The 23,279-nt window shown below is 35.8% G+C and overlaps 1 long non-coding RNA gene across 1 annotated transcript in view; it reads left to right on the forward strand.

Moving 5' to 3' along the window:
- Positions 1–19,293, forward strand: part of LOC105526623 — a 359,766-nt gene extending 340,473 nt beyond the window's left edge. The window contains exons 4-5 of the long non-coding RNA XR_001004107.1: positions 18,018–18,175; positions 18,965–19,293. This is a non-coding gene — a long non-coding RNA (uncharacterized LOC105526623). The remainder of the gene's footprint in view (positions 1–18,017; positions 18,176–18,964) is intronic.
- Positions 19,294–23,279: the final 3,986 nt, after the last annotated feature.

A 23,279-nucleotide genomic window follows, 5' to 3' on the forward strand; every position in this document is an offset into this window, starting at 1 on the left:
TACCTAGATTTTCTTCTAGGGTTTTTATGGTATTAGGTCTAACATTTAAGTCTCTAATCCATCTTGAATTAATCTTCGTATAAGGAGTAAGAAAACTTCTTAAGACTTTGGGCTACCCAAACATCTGAAGACTTAAAACTTTTAAGTGAAAAGTTGAAATGAGAGATGTGAGGCATTCTCATTATTAGTGGATCATAGAACTACCAAATGGATATAAGGATATATTCACTTATGTACTTTGGTTCACACATTTTCCAAAATCATGGGGTGGGTGGAAGTATAGATAATTTTTTAAAAATGTCTTGCTGGGCATGTCTAGGATCTACTGTCTCTTAATCAGTCTCTCCTCCTTTTTGGCAGAGATAAAAGGTCTTTGCTCTTCTCAACTCCTTTTGACAGCACAGGGGAACGAATGACATGATATTTACTCCACATCTGATAACCTGTCACTTTACAAAACAATATTTGAGGCTGGGTACAGTGACTCATACCTGTAATCCCAGCACTTTGGGAGTCCGAGGTGAGGGGATCACCTGAGGTCAGGAGTTTGAGACCAGCCTGGTCAACATGATGAAACCCTGTCTCTACTAAAAATACAAAAATTAGCCAGGCATGGTGGTGCGCGCCTGTAGTCTCAGTTACTAGGGAAGCTGAGGCACGAGAATTGGTTGAACCTGGAAGGCAGAGGTTGCAGTGAGCCCAGATGGCGCCACCACACTCCAGCCTGGGTGACCCAGTGAGACTCTGTCTCAACAAACAAACAAACAACAATGTTTGAGTACAACTCTAGGCCAAAGACCACCTATTCTTGGTAATGACAACTGTCTAATAATTGTTCCGCTGGTACCAACAATGCTCAGAGAGGCCATGGTGTGATGACATGCACTTCATGCCCAAGTAACTAAATTTGTCAACATATTCAATGCTTACAGGACACAGGACTGGGCTGTGACCCTTGGCAAGCCTCCCAAGCTATTCAGTGATGTTAGACAACCCACTTACCCTCTCTGAAATTTACTTTTCTTATCTGTAAAATGCAGCTATTGTACGGCTAAGTCAGATTTCTTCCAGCCCTAAAATTCTGCAACTGTTGGTCTAGCATGAGCCTAACTAACATCAGTGAATGATGATATAAGTGTAAACTGTAATAAAATCCTCATTTTTCTCACAAGATCACTTTGATTTCAGATTTGTAAGTGTTTTTCTGTTTGGAAAGGGACTTTAGAGGTGGGGTGTACAGATACTCATATTTTTTAGCCTAGTGTGTTGGAGAGAAGGAACTATTAAACTATTAAGAAGGAGGTAACAGCGAGTTGAACAACTTAGATTTTTTAGATTGAATTATGGATTTGAAAACTCTGGTGCTCTTAAATATTCAGATCCATGAAGTTACTCTTTTACATTGGGACAATGAAACTTTCTGAAATCACATGGAAAATATTTTACAGAAAGGCAAAAACCAGAAGCTGTTATTGAGCAGTTACGTGCTGCATACTTTGAAATGAATTCACTCATTTAAACCTTACAGAAACTCTGTGTTATGTATTACTATTGTTGTTTCTAATGTCAAACTCAGTTATGTTAGTTACTTCTCCCAACATCACACAACTTCTAAGGAATTAGGCAGTGACTGGACTTCAAACGGTTGTTAGAAGTTAATATGTTAAAGGAGCTTAGAAGAGTATTCAGTACCTACTATGCACTATAACTTGACCTATTCTCCTCCTCCTCCTCTTCCTCTTCCTCCTTCTCCTCCCACTATTGTCATTGTCTTCTGTCTTCCTCCTCTTCCCCTTCCCCCTCCCCCTTCCTCCTCCTCTTCCTCTTCCTCTTCTTCTTCTTCTTCCTCTTCTTCTTCTTCCTCTTCTTCTCCTTTCTTCCCCAGAAGTTCATTATATTTACCTGGTGAGAGTACAGTGATCTCAGGTTTGCGGGCTGGGTTCCCTGCATTTAAATACACACACTGCCGTCTAGGTGAAAGGCAGAGTGCAAACTGCTTTATCTATGCAATCTGTAAAAAACTTAAACAACACGTGGCATATGCTGCATATACAGTAAATATAAACTCTTTACTATTAACATAGTTCTTTTACATATTGATTCTGCAGAAATAATTCTTCAAAAGGTACCATTCATGGTGCTATTATAAATAGGCTAGAGAGTACAGTAGATGCTAGTTAGGGTAGAAGATATTGATAACACTCATTTTATTGGTTGTGTTATTTGGTATAATGGAGTACAAAATGATTTCTCCTATTGTCTTCATGCTTAGAGACCTGAAGTCAGTTTAAGTCAGTCTTAAGTCACTGCTTTTTAAAAGTAATTCGTCTGACATCTAGTTTTGGTGATGATTTTTCAAAGGTCAATTCTAAATAAGGTCTGTTTTTTTCTCAGCAAATGCTTATTTTTCTACTTTGAAGTCAGGAGATATATAGCTGAAATATAATACCCTTCATCTCTTAATTTGTAGACTTCCGCCTACCCATTTATTCTATTGTTGCCTCACCAAGCACTCAGAATTGCATTACACAGTGGAAAGAAAATCAACCTTGGAATCACGCGTCTCGTATTGAAGTGACATTCTGCCACTTGTTACCTGTGTGATCTTGGAAAATTTACTTGGAAATTTACTTGGAAAATCCCCTGAGCCTCAACATTCTCAAGTGAACAATTAGATGCCTCACTTCAGTTTGGCTGACCAGTCCACAAATGTAGCCAGGGCAACAAATCTGTTTTCTTCCCAGAATATGGTGCAAGCATTGCCACGCACAAAGTGTGTCTGGATTGGTGTTTAGCTGCATGTGTTTTGGCCCATGCTTTTGTCCTGTCTAAAATAAGAATGTCTAAGACTATAGAGCTGGAAATGGTCTTAGACCTCATCCTGTCCAAGTTTCTTCTTTAACAGATGAGAAAATTTGGGTCCAGACAGGGTAAAAGAGACATGCCTCAAAATCGAATCAGTTAAGCTATAATGCATCATATTGTTTGTGCCTTTATTTTTCCCTTTATCCTTTCCTTTCTATTTCACAATAAAAATGAGCACCCTCACTTATCTGTCTTTAGAAAATTACCTTTCTCTGACATTCAATATTCAAGAAAGGTATATATTTTTTGTAATCCACTTTTTTCTTCTTACAGCATATCTTGGGATATTGAAAATACCCCATTTTTGCAAATAAATCTATAAATTTAAAGAAGTGTCAATCTAAATATCCAAAATATACTTTATGGAACTTTGTAAGTCAATTATAAAGATGAGGTGAGGGAAAGAAACTATAGTAATGCACAAGAAAAATTTTAAAGGAGGAGTGAAGGAGAACTTTTTCTACAGATATCAAAATGTAATATAAAACTATAGTAAATCAAATTATGTGGTTTTTGGTGCTAGCATAGAATAATAGATCAATAGAACAGACTAGATTCCAGGAAAAAAAAACTATGACTGTAATAAAAATAGCATTTTAAGTCAGTGGGAAGTCATTTAATAAATGATACTGGGATAATTGGATATATACATGGATAAGAAAGAATGAAACTAAAATTGGTCTTATGCATATGTAATGAATGTTGCAATCTCATGTGCTTTTAAAATACTCTGTGGAGTGTGTGTGTGTGCGTGTGTATAAAATGTCAGGGAAGGAAATCATTAGAGTGAAGGAAAGAGGTTAAGATAATTTTTTATTTTTTGACTCTTTGTAAGTGTATGTTTTTAATATTTTTAATTTTCCTATACCTTTGGTGATTATAAAATAAAGATTTCAAGCACAAATATCACTTCATTACATTGCACATTTTCTTAAAAATCTCAGCAACCTGCATATGTGCGTGCATATGTTGTAAACCAAACCGTAATTTGAATTAAAGTGGGGGAACTGCACTTCATTGGAATCAGAGAGCTTCCTTTCAAAAATGTGAGCATCATTCCCTAGGCCCCCAGTTCTTAGGTTTAGAATTTGGTGCATCTGGTTTTCTTTAATTTTGCTTATTTCTATTAACCCTTGAAATCTGGGTGCCATGGTGGAGATTAACCATGTCGTGCTGACTTCTGAAAGATCAGATTTATCCTGGACCCCATTACCTGCTTCTGCTTAAGCTTTTGTTGAGGAAATTTTTCTGCAGCTGAAATGAAGTTTGAAGGCTTGAAGAACAGTGATTTCCATGTGACCTAGTGTAGCTTGGAAGAATGAAGTTCTGATTTGTAAGTAGAATCATTTCCTGTTGTGGTAGACTAGTAAACTTGGAAGAACAACAAGTATATGTTAAATAAATATAATTAAACAATAGTAAACATTAAATTTAGAGACTATTTTTAGTGCTCCATTTGTATGAACTCACTTAATCCTCACAATAGCTATGCGGTTGTTTCATTCGTGAGGAAACTACAGCACAGAGAGGTTGTAACTTGCCTGAATTCACAGAGTTAATAAGGATTGGTACCAGGACTGATGTTCAGGTCATCTTGTTCTTAAGCCTGTTCCCTAATCAAGGCCAATGATGCAATGAATATTCTTTTTTTTTTTTTTCTCACTGCAAGCTCCGCCTCCTGGGTTCACGCCATTCTCCTGCCTCAGCCTCCCCAGTAGCTGGGACTACAGGTGCCCACCACCACGCCTGGCTAATTTTTTGAAGTTTTAGTAGAGACAGGGTTTCACCGTGTTAGCCAGGATGGTCTCGATCTCCTGATGTTGTGATCCGCCTGCCTCAGCCTTCCAAAGTGCTGGGATTACAGGCGTGAGCCACCGCGCCTGACAACAATGAATATTCTTAGGTACGTTTTCTTACGTTCACACGTACAAGGTTTATCCAAGTGTGGCATTTTTGGCTGTAGGTTATACACATCTTCAACTTTACTATATATTGACAATTTATTCTCTTTCTCCATATCCTAACACTTTCAAGCAACTTTTAATATTAGTCAGTCTGATGAGTGTGAAGAGTTAGATCATTGTGTTTTAAATATTCATTTCATTTATAACTAGAGAGTTTGAAATGTTTGCACTGGGTTTGGTCCATAGATTTGTAAGGTTTTTTTATTCTGAATACTAAATCATATTTTCTGTATAAATATCCCTGGACACTTTGTTCTGTTTCTGTGCTCTGTTTCCCTAGCCATGCCGTAATACACATTGTCGTAGTTACATGAGGTTTTCCTCTTTTACCTCCTCTTCCTCCTCCTCCTGGTCCTCCTCGTCCTTCTAAAACGTTGTGTATCTGATAGGATGAATCCCTTACCCTTTTGCCTTCAAAATAGAATTGATCATTTGTAGCCTTTTAGCTCTTTCATATAAACATAAAGATAAGGTTGTCAAGCTCTAGGAAAAAATTCTGTTGCATTGAATATGTGGATTAATTTAGGAAATTAGTTATGCTGATTCTATCCAGCCTGCTCTTTCTGAAAATGGTGGTAGTAAAATTAGTTGCTGAAGCTTTAATGGTTAATGAATCTGTTTTTTCTGTGACTGGTTGCCAAAATGGATTAACAGTTTCTAAAGTAACTACTTATGAGCATGACCTCTATCATATGTCAAGTGCTATGGCTAAAATCTTACAAAATTTATTGTTGTTGGTGTTGTTTTAATAAATATTGAGGTATTTCTAGATTGTGTTTTTTATTGATGTGATTGTTGCTATTTCACTGAAGTAATATAGATGTTAGAGATATATGGAGTCACATTTGTACACTGATAACCACCATTTCTTAGCCAAGCCTGAGTGTTTGGGATTCTTTAATGACTTATTTGGCTCTAATTCATAAAGCTTAGGGTGATTGTGAGTCCAGGCCCTGCTGAGCTGGGGCCAAGTGTTGCAATGAATGTTCCAAGCACTTGATGGTGTTGAATGATTCCAACTTAGAGACTGGAATGGAATTTTAGTATATATATTTTAAATTTCTTCATGTTTAATATACAATCTAAAATTATGACAATTCAGTCAGATATAGTCTCAGATAAACAAGTTTAAAAAACCAAACAAAAATCTCTGGAGGAGTTTATGTATCTTGGTTCTGCTGCCTTCAAAATCCTTGTGAATAAGAAACCAAATTCTGAGGCTGATACTTTTTCTTTAGAGTTATGAACATCCCGTTGTTGGAAAAACAGAAATATTATACATATCACCACTTTTTCTTTAGTTAATCTTGGACCACGCTTTCTGAAACAGCCTCTCCCCCATGCCAAGTATCGTATTTGACCTTTTCACATCAATTATCTACTTTGTTCTTCACAGCAATCTTGTAGACTACGTATCGATTCCAAATTTGCAGATGGACAAATATGGTTGAGAGGGGTTTCCTAAAGTATTATAGCTAGAAACAACAAAGTTGGGTTTCAAATATGGTGCTATCAAATTCAGGTCTGTAGTATTTTCTATCACCCCATTCGTTCTCCTAGTGCCTGACAATTGAATAAGAAACAATAAAAATGATAAATCTATACTTTATTTTTGAATAGGTACTAACTCCTAAAATTCAAAAGAGCTCTTTCTTTAATTCCAGCAGTGATGGCCCAACTTGATACTGACTATTCTGCTGATTTTGTTAATTTGCTCAGAAGCCTAAATTATCTGCTAATAAAAGATATTGCACGACTGGACATTCCTAATGTTAGTTACATCTGGAGGTGATCTCACTAAACATTACAGATTTTGGCTGTGTGTCTTGGGGGCTTTCTGAAATCCTAACTTTTTGCATCCTTGCCCTACAGGCACAGTTCATACGCTCTAAATACGTGGCCAGATTAGCCATAACCATGACAAACAGGAACCTTTCCATTTAGGTTTTTCTCTATAATTTATTTGAACTTTGGAAACAGAAGGAAATAGATTTGAAAATAAGATATTTTGGGGGTAGAATTGTCCTAGTTTCTATATTAAATGTTAAAATAACTAAAGACTGTAGACCCGAGGGATTTAAAAATGTTTAATTTTCTAGCAGTAGAAGAAATGATTAACAGACCAACACTCTTTCAAAAGTTGATATAACACTTACATGAAAGAACCAGAGAAAAGGTCAGAAAGGATGGCACCAGTTCAAGGGGCTTAAAGAACAAACTCTCTTTTCATGTAGAAACTTTTCAGTGGTTGACTATAAGGAATGACAGCAAAGAAACAGAAGACAAATCCATACTGACATGTTCTGCTGCTCCTGCATCCAACTACAGAGGCCAAAGTCTTAGAGTGACTTTAATGTAAATTATGGTCCAATTTTGCAATTCCATTTTCACTTGAAAAGTATAAACTGATACAGTGTCAATATTCTTGTCCTAAGACATCTTCTTTGCGGTGAAAAAAGAACTGTATTGGGTATCGGTGGCATTAGTGCTAATCTGGACCATCTCTGGCTCACTATGTTACACAGGCAAGCCTATGCCTTCGATCTTCTGTAGTACCTGAGTTGAGGACTTGCCTTATAGTTCAAAAGTGAAAGAGTAAAACTGCCTTGTAGTTCAAAAAATGTCTCTATACTGGATCTCTAAGTTTTTTTTCCAACTCTAAACCTTTGTGAATCTCAGCCTGACTGGGTGCTAGGGTAGGATTAGCAAGAAGTTAATAACCCTAGCTAGTAGTGTCAAATTGTAAAACCATAAAACATCTCTATGAAATGAGCTTTATGTAATAGTACATATCTCACAAAACACTGGAAAGTATAATTGGTTCTCTTTATCCAGAAACAAAGGGCAAATTAGATAGACTAGAAAGATTTAGACTCATGTGCCAAACACTAGCTAAGTTCAACTTCTGCTTCTTTCACACAAATACTGTATGACCTTAGAGGAGCCATTTAATGTTTCTTCGTTTCCTGTCTGTAAATTGAAGGGACTATGTTATGTGATTTAAATTCTTCAGCATCTAAAAGCTGAAACACTTCTCAATTATTTTATATGAAATGCAGATCAATTTGGGGAAGCATATTATGGGTAGCTGATAATATAGGGGAAAGATCTAACTATATTAGAGGAAACCAAGAAATACCTAGCATTATAATTAAAGCAAGTTGCCACGTAAGTTCTCATATACTTGGGCATAACTCTTCAAGCCCTCCTCAGCCTGCAAACATAGATCTTAAATTCTTAAGATTATAATAGATATCTATAAAATCAATTTGTTCAAGAGCTTTTCAATTTTATTGTTTAATTTGCTGGGACATTTTGGATAGCTATAGTTCACATGGAAGTTATTTAAAATCATAGGGTAGGCCCTTTTCAGGCTGACATAATTTATCTGTAGCTCTGCTTAGAAGCTGGGATGTGGATGATATGACTTCTATAGGCTCCTGCACGTCCTAGGAATATATGCGTAATTGGTTTTAGCAGTGCTTGAACAGCACATGGTTTCAGTATAGAGTAGGCAGAACTTGACCCCAGAAAAACAAGACATAATTTTTATTTTTTAAAAATAAGAGCACTTGAAGAAAGCCTGAAATAAATCCAGAGTTACTATCAACAAAGTGGAGGAAGTCTTACTCATCACAGAGAAAAGTCAGGCTCATTAAAGAAGGTAATTATTACCTCTGACATAGAAAACTGTGTGCTGCTTTAAATTAAGGTTCTTAACGAGGCATTTCATTGTATGTCCTTAACTGAAGGATTTAAGGAGGCCGACTGTCTTCCACAGTCAGTGGGAATGGGTGTTCTACATTCATGAGCTTTACTGGTAGAGAATATTTCAGGAAAGGATAGTTCAGGAATTTAAATGTACCAATGTTCACATAATTTCTGAACAGACTGCTGGTGTGCTGAAAGCCCACCCAAGCTCTGTGCTTAAAAATTTAAACTTTGCCACATGCTAATGATATGCTAATGAAGTTTCATGTTAGATGATGAGAGCATGGTCTCTGTCCTTTTTCTGTTAATGTAATGAATGAACTTCGATAAGCAGTTTTAAGAGGAAGTTGTAAACAGGTTGTAAATGTTTACATGTTTCCCTCATTTTTGTTCGTTTATTTCACCTCCCTTGCTCAACAAATTTCTTTTTATTCTTTCTGTATTGTCTTGTTTATAGAATTTAAATATGCTCTCATGCTCTTGCAAGATGAGAATTTGTCTTGATCATCAAGAAGCAACTTTATCTCTCAAAGCATCCTTTTATCAAAAAGTCTATAAAATTTTTATTGAGTACCAATATCAACTTCTCATGATGCTCATATACATAAACGTGTTATGTTTCGAGGAAAATAAATTGCTTTTCAGTGAATACATTTCTTTAAGAGGACATATTTTACAGCTCTGCTTTTCCAGATTTGAAAATATCTCACCAAACCACAGTGCTATTATAAGAAATGAAATGGGGGTGTTGCTCAAATCTAAAGTTTTCATTCTGACTCTTTTTCCAAGCATATAGCTAAACTCTGGAAAGCCTGTAGCCCATTAACATGATTTCCCCAAGGATTTTCACCTGTTCCATCTAAGAGTAAGTGATAGTAGAGCAATTTTGTAACCTCATTTTCTCTATCTATCAGAAGAGCAGCGATGTCTACCAAGCACCCGAGAGACATGCTAGTCCAACATAGAATCTATGATCTGTACCTACTATAGAGAAAAGAAGTCTAAATCTTTCTAAACTTTCTTATACGAGAGCATTTGAGTGTGACCCATAATATTACCACCTGATTAAAATCCATTTCCAGTTAAATTACAAAGTCCTAGTGTAATCACACGCATCTCACCATGGGACTTTCAAGGTGGGTTCATATCCTTGGTAAGCGCTCACATGTTCTCTAAGGTCAAATATCCTGTGACGGGAGCCATTATGTCAGTGTTTGACACTGACCTAGCTTTAGTCAGTTCCATCATGATGTCATGCTTAAAATATATGTTTAGTCTGTTTTTTAAATAAATACATCATTTTCTGATTCTGTTACATGCTATCGTTCCGATCTTGACAATTGGTACGGTCTTTATTCTTCCCTGCTTTTTTCTGCCTTGTTTACAGATCACAGAAGAGATGTCCTACTTTGGGCCATTTTAATTAATCCAGTTTCTCCTTATGTATTTCACATGATTTAAAATAAAAATTCAAGATACAAAATTTCTATTAAATTTTATATCTATGAAATTTCTATTAAATTTTATATCTATAAAATTTCTATTAGACTTTTAAATTCTCAGGGAATTTGGAGCTAAATATTTATGATAAATATATTCAGAATCTTTTGTAAATATAAAGGAAATAAATCTTTTGTACATTACATGTAATATACATGTTTTACTGTAGTGCACATTATATATATTTAATATAAATATATTTTATATTTATATATTACTATAGTGCACATTATATATTTCTTACTATAGTATACATTATATATAAAACATAATTTTTCACTATATATTGCTCATATATTTTATATATATAATGTGCACTATAGTAAAATATGTATACTGCACATAATGCACAAAGTAAATATTTAAGATTTTTATCAAAAAGTTTAAATCTACTAATATGTCATCCATTTATTTAAAATGATTCAGTACATTAGTCAATGGCCAGATCTTCATGTCTCAATTCTATGTAGGTAGTCAGAGACCACAAAGCCCAGAGAAAACATGCCTCAGATATGTTTTTTTAAAGAATATTCCATTTAAAGCTGGGCACGGTAACTCATACTTGTAAGCTTAGCACTTTGGGAGGCTGAGGTGGGAGGATCCCTTGAGCCCAGGAGTTCAAGACCAGACTGAGCAGCACAGTGAGGTCTGGTCTCTACAAAATACATATATTGCATTTAAATACATATTCATAATTATTTCATTAAATTGCAATATTCAATCCCTGAAAGATATTACAGGTGCTCTCATTTTCCCCACAGCTCTTCATACCTAAATCATGTACCTTAAAGCATGTATAGGTCACTTTTCTCGCCTGTGAGTTGAAAGGGTTGTAGGACACATGTTCTTGTCGTATTTGGGGATTATTGAGAGAATTCCCTGGACAATGTCTACTGATAGTCATGGTTATCATGTAAAAGCTAATAGTTCGTGAGGCTCTAGACTTATTCTAATCCTGATTTTATAGGTGAGAATATAGAAGTTCTACAGTTTAAGCTCAACTCAAAGTGAATATCCAATTTATCAGTAATTTAAATAAAAGAAGTAAAGCATATGATTTAAATTTCATGATCCTTCACCTTCTAATTTTTTTTGCAATAAAATAACTCTAGAATTATGAACAAATGTAAATAATTTGATACAATCTAGTGTGTTCTTTCAAAACGGAAATTCCTACAGTTATCAACATACAAGTGAAAGCTCATTGTCACAGTTTTTGATGTTTGCACTTGGACTTAGAGGCAAACATACCCCTATAAACTTCAAGGCTCTAGAAGTCCTTCATATGAACTGTTTCAAAGGACATTTTGACAACTAAGTTGTAGAGATATTACAAAAAAACAAAAGCAAAAACAAAAAAACTTTAGCATTAGTATTTAAGGGATCTTTTAAAAGCTTTCATTTTACACTTTTGTTCCCCCCCAAGTACAAGCTTATGGCTGCTCATGTGAAGTTTGAGACAAGGCAAAGTAAACTCTCAAATCACCTTCCCATGTAACTGTACTTATTCTGGGCAACAGCTATACACCTCTATTCTTAGCAGAGTCAGCTGAAGCTAATGGCTCTTTTGCTCTGAATCTTACCTTTCAGGACATCATTATCACACCACAACCATCTTCAGATCCCCTACTCTCCTTAAGCATATTCAATTTCCATCACTGTGAACACCAAATGAAATTCTATTACTTAATATTGCCCCCTCATGACTATCATGGACTACCTTTTTCTTTTTTTTCATTGCCAAATTCATAAATATTCCATAACTCACTGATTTATCCATTCATTCATTCCTAGATTCAACTGTTTATTAAAAATGTTAATTGGACATCCGACACTGTGCTTGGGCAGTGGGGAAAATCTTTTGGCTGCGACTGTCCCTGCCACCAAGACACACAGTGCAGTGCTAAAACATAGTAAATGATTAATAAATAGGAATTCTCCCACCTGCCCCCCACTTCCATTTTCTCTCCACATTCACCATTTTCCTTCCTTGTTTATTTAATTTTATCAGCCATTTTTTTTTCTCTGTGTAAATAGCACATATGCAAAATGTGGACAGGTAAAAAAAATTCAGCATTGTAATCATACCATCTTAATTACAACCCTTTATTTTTTATCATTCTTTCCAGGAGTTATTTTTAGTGCATATATATTTTCACATTGCAGCTTTATATTAATATCATGGTTGCTCATGCTAATACACAATTGCTTTATCCTGTCCCCAAATCCAAACAACAGAGAAAAGTGTAAATAATAGAGTAAAAATGAAATGCAATCCTATCATCCTAAGATATCATCTCAACCTTTCGGTGGTTGTGAATTTATTTATTTTCCTATGCACATATATGTAATTTCATAAGGACTGAATATTGTTTAGTGTTCAAATATTTAAAAATTATGCCTGTAATATCTGAAGGCACTGTAAATATAAAACTTCCAGTGAATCAACCCTATATTGAGATAAGTCAAAGTTCCTCCCATTGGGTTGCCATCCAGTTTGATGTGCTCTTTTAAGTCGTTTTCAACAAAATTATAGCTAGAAGTAAATATTTAAATATATCATTTTAACAACACAATTGGGTTAGTACTAAATGTATTTTTCTGCAGCCCACTTCATATAACAGTGTGTTTTCGACATAGTATGATATTAATGCATTTAGATTAACCTCATTAAATTTATTCATTTTAAAATTTTTAGCTAAATAATACATATAAATACATTTAAAAGCACCAACTACTATAAGGTTTGAAAATAAAAATAGCAGTTGTTGGTCTCATCCCTCTCTAACTTACTCCTCAGAAATTCTTTTGGACATTTCTTCTGGCATGAAAACCTGTTTTGAAAAGTAACATGCATGCACTTGTATTTCTAGACTTGATTTTGTAAGTTGTTTATTGGTTTCTTACAACAGAAGAATAAAATTTATCTTTTCTAAGGAACTCTCTAAGCCCCCTCATCTTTGACCTGCCTGCCTTCTCTATTTCAATTACAAGTTTTGTATTAAATCACTAGTCCCTGTTTACAGTCTAACAACTAGATGCATATTGTTCATAGTTAAGTAATGCAGAGTACTACAGTTACATTTCCTTTCTTATATTCTTTGGGGGTTAATAATCGTCTTACTTTGTGTTGTTTTTTTATATTCCCTGTGTATTTATTACTGATTTATCTTCAGATTCTTTGACAACACTATAGCATCCTTATTGATACAGAAAGTTTAATATTAAGGTATTCACCTGTAAGCTTTCAAGATATTCCTTTTCTCTGGGAGTCTAGACATTGAAATTATTTAAAAATGTATTTAGTGGGTACTACGGCAGATTTCTCGCATGCATGTATTGCATAGTGGTGAGGTCTGGGCTTTGAGTGCATCCATCAACTAAATAGTGAGCACTGTACCCACTGGGTCATTTTTCAACCTTCATCCCCCTCCTGCTCTCCCATGTTTCAGAGTCAGCGTCTACTATTCCCTTCTGTATGTTCATGTGTGCCCAATGTTTAGCTCCCATGTGTAAGTGAGGACATGCAGTGTTTGACTTTGTGTTTTTGAATGATTTCAGTTAGGATAATGGCTTCCAGTGCCATCCATGTTGCTGCGTAAGACATGGTTTCATTCTTTTTATGGCTGAGAAGTATAGTGTTTTGTTTTGTTTTGTTTTGAGACAAGGTCTCACTCTGTCACCCAGGCTGTAGCCTCAACCTCCTGGGCTCAGGTGATTCTCACACCTCAGCCTGCCAAGTAGCTGAGACTACAGGCACACACCACCACACCTGGCTAATTTTTTAATTTTTCTGTAGAGATGAGGTCTCCCTATATTGCCCAGGCTGGCCTTGAACTCCTGGACTTAAACGATCCTCCAGCTTTGGCCTCCCAAAATGCTAGGATTACAGGTGTGAGCCACCATGCCTGACTGAAGTATGTACGTATGTATTATTATTATTATTATTATTATTATTATTATTATTATTGTTATTAGAGACAGGATCTCACTCTTTTGCCCAGGCTGGAGTGCAGTGGGACAATCAGTTCACTGTAGCTTCAACCTCCCAGGCTCAAGCAATCTTCCTACCTCAGCCACCCAAGTACTTGGGACCATAGGCTCATGCCATCATGCCTGAATAATTTTTTGTATTTTCATTTTTGTAGAAACAGAGTTTTGCGGTGTTACCCGTGCTAGTCCCAAACTCCTGAATTCAAGCAATCTACCAACCTCAGCCTCCCAAAGTGCAGGGATAACATAACAGGCATGAGCCACTACACCCAGCCTGAAGTATGGATTTTCAATGACATGTTTTGGTAGAGTTCTTTCATTCAGTGAGTTGGATGTTTCTTGGGCCCTTCAATATGGTAAGAAATGCTTTGGGTTATTTTTAATTCTCAGATGTTTATTTCTGTTATTTGTTTGAGGGATTTCTTCCTTCTGAGTTTGTTGTTCTGTCTGTAGCTCCTAAATTGATTCTTTCTTATCCAATTTTTCATTTTCATATATTTTTGTTTTATCTTCTGAGTTTTCTTCTATTGTATTTTCCAGTCCTTAAGTAGAATTTTTGATTTCTCTTGTATTAGTTGGTAATTTCTGAGAGTAATTGTTTTCTGAATATTCCTTTTATTTAATGGTATTCTTCTTGGTTTCATGATTCGTCTCTTACTTTCTTACTTATTTTTTGAGGTTATCATTTCCAGGGTTGTTTTGTTGTTCTTTTGCATGTGCTCATTTGTGTTTTTAGCTTTCACTTCCTCTCTTAATGGTCTCATTTTCTCTGAGTTCCTTTTCCATCTCCTTTCATCTTTGTCTTCCATGTTGGAGACTTTAAAAAATGTTGTGTGATTCTGGCTCTCTGTTCATATTCCAAAATGGTACAGTGAACACTAAAAGAAAGTCTTGGGCAAGTAAGTGGGCATGATTTGTTGACCATGTAGAAACTCAGCCTTTTGGTTGGAGGCTTCCAAATGCCAGTTGATACAGGTATTTTCTCCTAGACTGGGAAATTTTCCTGGGGTAAACTGTCCAATCTCTTGCCTGTGAGAGCAGGGGGAAATGGTAAGGAAGACAGTTTAAACGTAGTCTATCTGGCTGTTAGGGCTCAGGGTACACCAGAGGGTGAGTACGTAGGAGGTGGGGAGACTTTTAGTTGATTAAGAAAGAGAGTTCATTCTCTCTCTTTCTGGTGCTTCACTCTTACGTTCAACTGTGTCTGATGTCTGTGAGCCCAGAGCTTCTCTGGTTCTAAGTATTTCCATAGTAAACATCCCATCTCCTGTAGGGTGGCAGAAATGTTGTTCCTTATCAGATAGGAGAGAGCATTTGGAATGTACAGTTTTTTTTAAAGTTTTATTTTGTGTTTAGTTGATACATAATGATTGTACACACTTTTTGGGTACAGTGTGATGTTTTGATACATGTATACATTGCATAAGGATCACGTTATCCTTGCATAAGGATATCCATCATCTCTAATCATTTCTTTATGGTGAGAACATTAAAAATCCTCTCTTCTAGCTATTTTGAAATATACAATACACTTTTGTTAACTACAGTCACCCTCCTCTGTAATAAAACAGCAGACGTTATTCCTCCTAGCTAACTGTAACTTTATACTAGTTCACCAACATCTCCCCATGCCACATCCCTCATCCCCTCCCTAGCCTCTGGTAATAACTGTTATACCCTCTACTTCTATGAACAACTCGTTTAGATTCCCCATATGAGTGAGATCATAGGGTATTATCAATTCCCCTTTTCTCATTCCTATCCTATGTCCTTGCCTTTATATGTACCCACTGCCTCTAATTTTTGAGATATTCTGGAATTGCTTGGTGAAAATTAGCTTGCTTAACTTGCTTCTCGTTTGGCCCTGCATAGAGTGGAGAGGCTGATACCGAAGCTTGCTATCATATAGCTATCAACTTTCCATTTTCCTGAGTAGTCTTGAAATCTTTCATCTGCTGCCATTTTTTCTTCAATACTTTCTAATTTTGTAATGTTTTCTTTTTTCCTTTAATTTAATTTTGTGATGTTTTCCTTTTTCCTTTAATCCCTTTACTGTCATTTTAATGAAATTTCACAAGAGAACAAAGATAAATATCTGCATTCACTTTGACTAATTAAATAATTCAGTTCCATTACTTTCTTTAATATTAATGATGGCATCTTTCTCCAAATCATTGCTTATTTACCACATTGATCCTTGATTTTTTTTTTTTTTTGAAACTGAATCTAGCTCTGTTGGCCAGGCTGGAGTGCAATGGCATGATCTCAGCTCACTGCAGCCTCTCCGCCTCACAGGCTCAAGCAATTCTCCTGCCTCAGCCTCTCGAGTAGCTGGAAGTACAGGCATGTGCCACCATGCGTGGCTAATTTTTGTATTTTTAGTGGAGCTGGGGTTTTGCCATGTTGGTCAAGCTGGTCTCAAACTCCTGAGCTCAAGTGATTCACCCACCTTGGCCTCCCAAAGTGCTGGGATTTCAGGTGTGAACCACCACACCCAGTCTGATCCTTGATTTTTCCATGACACTTGGCATTACTTACGATTTACCTCTGGGTTGCATGACACTATAGCTTCCCAGTTCCTATTCTATGTCTATTTGTTCCTGAACTTTTTTTAGATTTCTCTTTGAATGTCTATTCTCCAATATGGAAATTTTCAAAGACCATGTTTATATCTTTCTCAATTCCAAAGGTTTGAATGAGATAACATATGTTAGTCACTTATTGTGCTGTGTAGCATAAAACCATAAACAATCTTGGAAATTACTTCACATAATCTTTTACTTATCCTTATCATGATACTTACAAACTGAATTGTAATTTCATTGAGGTCGGGATTGAAGTTTAATTCGCCTCTGTGTGTTTAACACCTAGAACCATGATCCATATGTGTGTATATGAAAGCATATAATATACATTGGCTGTTTGTAGAGGGAAGCAAAAAGGACAAGAAGAGACACAAGAAGAAAGGAATTGATGTCATTTGTAAAAATGTATAAATTAACCATGTAACATAAAAATAATCAGGATGATTTATTTGGTTTGCTAATGATTTAAAATAATAAGAAAAATACATATTTTGGGAGAAAATACCGTCAGAGTTTTTATAAAAACCTATAGAGAGAAATGGAAAGTTTCATTCAGATTCATGGCTTTCACACCTTGTTAGCCTCACTGCTGTAATTAGTTTTAATCTCCTAGATTGTATAACACAACTTATGCCAGTAATGCCAAAAATACACACACACACACACACAACATAAAAACATGTAAATGTAACTAAAACCTACCAGAAATCATATATCTTGTTCAGAAGTGTTTCACTAAGTCAAATGCATGAAAAATAGCTACTTATATAAAATTTATCTTTTAAAAATGGAATTGAAATGGCTGATAGAAGAGAATACCAAGGGACCCTCCCCACATTGATCGTCCCCATCTCCCAGCTTTTACCCAGAGATGGTCGTAGAATTAATCCTTTAGGGCAGGAATGGGAAGGCCAGGCTCATCCATGTGAGGAGAGAGCAGGTAAGTTGTGGGGTTTTTGAGGGGAATCTACTGTTTCATTTTTAAAATGTCAACATAAAACAAACAAACAAAGACTATATAGGGGACATTTCACATTTTATCTACACCTCCCTAAAGCATTTGAGGATTATTGTCCAGAACTTGCTGTATGAATATTCTTTAGTTATTTCTTTTCCATGTATCCTTTTTCTTTGAGGTTTTCCTCAAGAGCAGAATGCTCCTAAGTTGCTAGACAAATTCTTGATGGCCCAATAAAGCTACCAGTCAGTATGTTTCCTGTCTCCCTACTAGGAGCAGTTTGAACATCTCTGTCCAATTTCTGGAATAAAACATCTGAGAAATGACAGTTCACAGTATCTGTTAAAACAAATAAATTTACAGAAATACTTAAAGTTCATACAATGCGAGATTTACTTCCAGAAACAAGTCATACCCACTCATTTCTCAGTTAACCAACAGGACACAGCCCTGGTGATGGCTTTCTGAGGATGACACAATGGAGGCTTCTCCAATAGCTCTAAAATTGTTGCATGGAAAACATTTGGCAGCCTCAAAGAGCTGTCTTGTTGACCCCAACTATATCATTTTGCAATTAGTTTTCATCAGAATCATTCTTGGTATGTCTTATGCCCAAGGAGTTATTTTTCTTAGCAACATCATAGTATGGAGGGATTTGCTATGGGATAGGTCCTGAATATTTTTGCTGTTTTTCTGATTTCACTTTGAAAAGAAGTCTCAGAATAAATTCAACCCTGCTTTTTCAAATTGCTTCCTCAAAAATATATATATATATAAATCTTTTAAGTCTGCTTTTCTCTGCACATGGCCCTCTACACAACATCCACAGATACAGTAGAGACGTAGAAGAAAGATGGGTGTAACCAAGAACAGAGAGGTATGTATATCAATTTCCATAAATATCAGTGTATCAAATTTTATAGATCGATAAGGAAGCGTGGGCCCCAAGGTAGGCATTGTCTTTGGCCTGTTGATTGTCCACTAGCAAAGTCTGTAATTTTGAAGTTGTATTAACAACAACAGGTTGTTGCATCATCTAACAGAAATGAATGCATCCATTTAGAATATACAGGAGAAGACCACATATTTCTCAGGAAGGGGCTCGAAGCACTCTCTCCTGGGGAATTCAACTTCATATCAGTGAGGTAAAGTGGATGTAAGAAAAATGCTGTGTGTGTGGAGAGCATTAAGAAAGGTCATATATTTCAAAAAAGAATATTGTTTACAAGGAGTGTTAATAGGTTTCAGGGGAAATGTTAATTTTTTTTTCCTGGATGAAATAGCTACTGTAAGTTTTTAATGGTTAATCATTCATTCTTGAATTTTTATATTAAGCATTTCATATTACTTTATTGACTTAACTTTTATGCTCTTCTTCATTTTGACAGTAAAGAATGACCAGGCAACACTCTTTGAAAATTGGAGACCATTTGCAGCTGCTCTCTGTTGAGGAAAGTGAATAATAGGGTGCCCTCAAGGAATTGCAAAGGTATCACTCAACAGAAACTTTTGTGTCTGAAGAAAACTAGATCATTTTATCATGGTAGGCATGCTGATATGTTTGCTTTAATAAAATGCCATATTTCTGCCTTTAATCTCTTGTCAACCCGCTATTAAAAAGCCCCAAACTGCATGCGTGCAGCACATGTAAACACTTGTGGTTTTGAGGTTACCACAGAACATACTAATAAAGCATGTAATTTGTGTTTTGTGCACAGACTGTAATAATTTATTGAGTGGTACAGAGAAGCTAGAAAAGGATTTTCTCTAACTTTTGCCAGCAAGTCAATTTAATTTTAGTGCTCTATGCAGAAGTACATGTATACACATGTTCTTATGATGACATCATGTTTAAAAAGCATTAGGAAGCCTGCATAACAAAACGGGACAAAATATAAATTCATTTTGCATATACTGAGGACATTCTATCAAGCATGCTCCTGTTCCTCCTATAAGCTGAGCAGCTGGGAGGGGTGGCGTATATTCTTCCACAAAGGATTGTGTGTGTGTGCGTGCGTGCGTGTGTGCATGTTTATGTGTGTGTTGAGCACTGACAATACATTAGCAGAACATAGATCAAGTAAATTCAAGTAAATTAAGACGTCTCATAATAGCAAGAACTTCTATGAACTTTATCAACATTATCCCCAGTCTCCCTGGGACAGGAGGGCAGAGAACAACGTTGTTCCTTCTTTTATGTGGAATAACAAATGCACAATGGTTGGATCACTTCTAGAGGATCCTAGAAGAGCTCATTGCCAGACTACAGCTTCCACCATGATTGTTTGGGTCGCCAATTTATCTGTTTATGTAAGATCCTTACAGGTAGAAACTGTCAGGTTGTATACCACTTAGCTTTGTTCTCTCACTTCTTCCCTTGTGAGGTTCCTTGCACACAACAAATCATCCACACAGAAACATAATTTGAAAGGGAAAGGCCTTGAGCTTATGGAAGACATACATACCAGTTTCTGGAAAATTCTGTGAAATTCTGTAGTTGGAAAATAATTCTGTGAAATTCTGTGCTTCATTTCCTCAAACAAAAAACACATTCAGTTTAGAAATAATGTCTGTGCCCAGAAGAAATGGGTATTAGATACTCAGAATGTGTTTATTCCAAAAAGATGCAAGATTTCTCTCCTGGAAAACAATTCACCACTCTCTATGCTTCTTTTTCTTTCTGAGGAGGCTTATTTATACACATATCAGTTTTCAATGCACAGACAGATCTTCTGTGGTTCACAATCTTTTACATTTGAGGGCTAATTAAAATGAATCCTTTGTGCCATCTCTCAGATACAACTCACTCCTTCATATTGTTCATTGACTAAGATCTAATAAACCAGTTCCAATTAATAACTAGGGATTATTGAACTTTCTGTGGCCATTGGCTATCATAGAGGCATTGTGAAAATCTCTGCAACCTGGCCCAGAGGGTCCTCTTACTTGAAGTAGAACTCAAGTTGCACCCAATTATGTAAGGCTGATCCAACCAAGAAAAGAGTTTTCTGCAAGAAATTAAGCCAATTCTCCAGACCTGTAAGGAGGAAATCAAGATCCTTGTGGCTGTTTGATCACTTCTGTGATTTGAATGTCTCCATGGTTTAATCATTTGCTTACATAATGAGGACATTAACAGAGAGAAGAGATGAGGGTAGGGGAAGAGAGGGAAGGAAAAGTGAAAAATAAGAAGGAAAAGGAAAAGAAAAAAAGAAAATAAAGAAAGAAAGATGAGAAAAAGAAAAGAAAAAGAAAGAGAGAAAGAAAGAAAGAAAAAGAAAAGAAAGAAAGAAGAAAAGAAGGAGAGAAAGGAAAGAAGGGATGGAGACAGGAGAGGTGGGAAGAGAGGAGAGGCGAGGAGAGGAGAAGAGGAAGGAAGAAAAAAACAAAGAAATTGGTCAGAAAACCACGTATCGTTAAAATGTTGATCTTGCACATGTTGGCTGGTACTAGTTTTCTAGTATCAGAGGTACTGGAGTCAATGCTAATTTTAAAAAGCCAGGAACCAACACTTTCAAACTGCTAAAACTTATGATTTGGAAGACTTTTTGACTGGCATAAAACGTAACAGGTATAAAAAGTAGAGATTAGCTATTTAAGTAGCTAGGTTAAAAGAAGCTTAATCAGGGCTCTTTTGCTTAGTAGCCTTTTTAATATTTATCTGTGAGTTTCTCAGCCCCACATGGATGCCAAATCATCTTTTATGATCAAATTTAACTGATCAAATTTCTTTTAACATACACACAAAGATGGGAGTAGGGTGGGGGCACAAATAAATACAAAAAATTCAGAGTCAAAACAAAGTTAGTTCCCAGGATCCTGTTTTAAATCTGTAACTCTGTAAGGTTGCAAATGTTCATGCATATCAAACTCACTTTATTTTATTTGAATGTGGTAATCAAAACATTTGTTGAAATGTTTTAGATAAAGATGGTCAGGTTTGAAGAATAATGGTAAATGTGAATCAATTTAGAACACCAGGATACACTATATTTTAAGCTAAAATTACTTACATATTAAATAAACACCCATTACTAGCTTTTGTAGTGCTTTCATCTTTGTTAAACAAAATGTCATACCTAAAGGTTACAATTTCTATTTAAAGAGATTAATGCAAAATGATTATGTGATTGCAGTAGAAACCATTGATATCAAAACACACAGTATTCACATCACAGGACACAATCCAGCTTGTAACCCACTAAATATACTCTACATAAATGTACGATCTGTGACAACCATTTTTTTTCCTCAATAAGAAGACTGAAGGAAAGACAATAGTACTTTTTCCAAAAAATTTCCCCCTAAGCTTATGTGTACATATTTCCTTATAATGAGCTCTAGAACTAACTGAAGAGTGAAAATCCCAGAGTTAAGAAAGTCATAAGTTCAGGCTCCCAAGAGTTTGGGTAATGACAGTGATTTGCTAATGGTTTACACTAACCATTGATCTTTTATAAGAATTTCTAAGTTCAATATTTTAAGATCACAGCTTTCCACAATTTAAGCTTAAGGAGATGTAAAATATTTACGTATAGATTCAGATAAATCTGGAATAGATCTTGTTGACTGTGACCTCTGAAATACAATTACTAGCTGTATTTTTTAGAATGTTATAATTTGCACTTGTTCAACTTCGGTGCATACCTTTCATATTCGAGGTAATCATTAATTCTGAATGAGCATTAAAAATAATCCTAGGGTCTACCAGACTTTGAGCCTAACTAGTTCAAAGTATCAGTAAATTGAAATGCAAAACCTCCTAAATTCTGATATTGAGAAAACTTCATGAATTCATACATTAATTCAGTCAGTCATCCATGTGGACTTGGTAGGTTCTACATAAATATATGCTGAATGGAAGAATGAATGAATGAATAAACTTCTATGTGTCTAGTACATGGCTCTCATATGTGAAATGGTCACTAACTCTGAGTGAGCATTAAACAAAAACATTCTAGTTGCTGATGATCGTGTAGTAAGCATGATAGATTAAATTTCTTACCCTCATGGAGCTTACATTCTAACGATGAAATTTCATCAAAAATATTTACTCATTTCAAATCAAACACCAAGGCAATTGGGCCAATATTCTTTTCTTATTTTCTTTTAGAACTCTCATGGGTTTCTTTTCTTTTTACCAGAAACAAGCTGCAGATGGCTTCAGATTAGTATCTGCGCAGGTGCCATTCGCACAGTGCGTGCTGTGAGAATGTTGTGGATGTGTGCTGCTACTCTGGCACTCACACTTGTCCATGCTGTTTCTTAGTGGGGCATCTTGCCTGTAAGACCAGAAAAAGGAATTTCTACTTAGTATTAAGAAATTGAAACCAGAGTAGAAAATATTCATCCATTGCTTTCCCCAAACCATTCTTCTGCCTAGAAATGTCAACAACTTAACCACATGCAAATGCCCATTTGTGAACAAATGTATACAAAAGGCATTTAGGGTTCCTCTCTTTGAGACTAGATTAAAGCTGTCCATATAGATAGAGAAGGAAACAGTTTTTCTCTGTAGCATTATACTGCTGCTTTGTATATTTTCTGATAGAGTAGCATCAGGTCCTCTGGCTGCTTTATTGAAATCATATTTGACTTTTCTAACAAAGAAATTTGGTGTGCAAAACTCTAGTTAGAGATTTCAGTGACTTGTATCACCAAGAGGAGGACCATCAGCATGTAGTGAAGATCCAGGCTTCAGAC

This window comes from Colobus angolensis, unplaced genomic scaffold (assembly GCF_000951035.1).
Source record: "Colobus angolensis palliatus isolate OR3802 unplaced genomic scaffold, Cang.pa_1.0 Scaffold6, whole genome shotgun sequence".
Taxonomy (NCBI): Eukaryota; Metazoa; Chordata; class Mammalia; order Primates; family Cercopithecidae; genus Colobus; species Colobus angolensis.